The sequence below is a fragment of the Penaeus vannamei genome, chromosome 13, assembly GCF_042767895.1.
Source record: "Penaeus vannamei isolate JL-2024 chromosome 13, ASM4276789v1, whole genome shotgun sequence".
NCBI lineage: Eukaryota > Metazoa > Arthropoda > Malacostraca > Decapoda > Penaeidae > Penaeus > Penaeus vannamei.
In genome coordinates this window covers 5,911,252-5,913,751 of record NC_091561.1, presented here as the reverse complement: position 1 = coordinate 5,913,751, position 2,500 = coordinate 5,911,252, and positions in this window count along the sequence as shown.

Here is a 2,500-nt window from a genome sequence, read left to right as displayed (position 1 = left end):
AGATTGGGGTCCATGAATGGGTCTCATTGGGTCCGTGAAGATCAAACAAAAGTTAACATTTATATGTGTGTTCTTTTTACTACTTTATAATTTTAATCGTAGTGTGTCTCACATATATATTAATAAATTAAATCTCAATAGACAAATTACATTATACACATTCAAGCAAAGTTATGTTTACGTAACTATTTCTAGTAAAAGGGGTCCATAGCACACACACACACACACACACACACACACACACACACACACACACACACACACACACATATATATATATATATATATATATATATATATATATATATATATATATATATATGTATATATATATATATACACACATTGTAAGAGCTGGTAATGTTGGGCCCTACAAAGTTTTGTAAATGGCGAGCTTAGGGTTTAAGGCAGACAACCAAGACGTCTTGACTCCATTTATTGAATAGAATGTTGGAGTGCAGCTGCTTCTCGGAGCGAGGTGTTGCTCCTTGGCTCCCCGCGGGGAGTCTGCCAGATATCCTACACAGTGGTCTAAAGTTCGCTCTAAGTCACGTTGTTAACATGTGACAACCGGTAATGAACAAGCAAGAGTTACATCAATACATACATCTTGTGGAAGAGAAAGACAGCACAGCATTGGATTGTCTGGTGTGGCAAGGAGAGAGGAATAAACAGGGGAAGCAATGGTCAGACGTATATGCATATGTATATGTATGTGTGTGAAGATACGTTTGTGAAAACATGAAAGATTATATGAATATGTAGAATACAGGAATTAGATATAGATATAGCTGGGTTACACACATATGCGTGCGTGTGTGTGTGTGTGTAGGTATGTATGTATCCATATGCATACTAACATACACACAAGCACACACTCACACATATGTGTGTGTGTTTATAAACATATATATGTAAGCATTCATGAATTTATACAAATGTTTATGCATGTACATAATTACATGCATGTTCATATATTCTAAAACCGATGCGTTTATGAATGAATATATTTTTTTCCCAGCCAATTCTGCAAATGTCAACATGAACTTTATAAACGAAATGAATGCCCTCACATCAGGAAATCCAGTAGCCATGCCTTTGAGAACGACAAATGCCCCAATAAATCATGAATATAGTTGTCAATACCCCCCCCCCCCAAAAAAAAAAAAAAAAAAAAAAAATCACGACTATCAAATGCTGCGCCCATCCTGAGGAACGACCGCGTGATCGAGGACGACGGAAGAGACAATTTCGACGTGGAGACAGGAAACAGTATCGTTCCCTGTCATGAAATAATCATATTGATTTCGTCATCCAATTTCTCTTATTAATCAGCTATACCGCTCCTGACGGCACTCCCGTGCACGTGGAGTTCGTGGCTGACGAGAGCGGCTTCCAGCCCCAGTCCGACCTCCTGCCCGTGGCTCCCGAGTTCCCCCACCCGATCCCCGACTTCGTCCTCGAGCAGATCGCCTTCGCCGCTAAGGACTCTTGTAGGCTCAAGGAACCCTCCAACAGATAGAGCTACCCTTAGTCATACCATGTATCACTCATTTTCCCCTTTTTCTTGTCCTTTGCAATAATTTTGGCTTCTTGATTTTTTTTTTTTTTTTTTTTTTTTTTTTTTTTTAATAAAGAGAAAATGAGCAAGTTAAACACTAGCTGTTTTTCATAACTGATAAAAAAAAGTGTGTGTGTGTGGGTGGGTTTGTTTTTGTGCGTTGCATGCTCATATATTCTAAAACCCATGCGTTTATGAATAAATATATTTTTTTCACAACCAATTCCGCAAATGTCAACATGAACTTTACAAACGCTGGAAGAGGAACTTCAAATCTATGAATGAGAAGTGACCCATGTTACAGATACAAACATATGTATGTATATATCAATGTGTATATATGCTTATGTACTTACAGACATATATATATATATATATATATATATATATATATATATATATATATATATATATATATATATATATATATATCTTCCCTATAACAATACTGTCCGACTTTTGCCATCTGACGCCTGATTCCACGTGACATCAACGATATCATCACCCTAATGTCGGAGATGCAGAGACACAACTAATCACTTGTAAATAATAACTCTGTATATAGTAATCACCCATTCCATTTTATATATTCTATCATACATGCATCTAGATACTACATATAATATCAAATATATGCTGACGTTAATGGTAGTTCAGTAAGCCAAGCCATTCCATAGACTACACAAGGAGAAACCTTCATGATCAATGACTCTTTTAGATCACTGGAAATATTATGCATTCGTAGTACTGAAACCATGAGGAAATTACGAAGAACTGCTAATTATCATCAGTAACGATATCGTTTATTGATTTTACAATTAATGATTCACTAACATACCAGCTTTAATGTAACAGGTAATGAAAATTGGGGAAACAAACTTTTCAGATGTAAGATAAAATGAAAAATTGTGCATTGAAGTAATTGGTTAATATTCATGA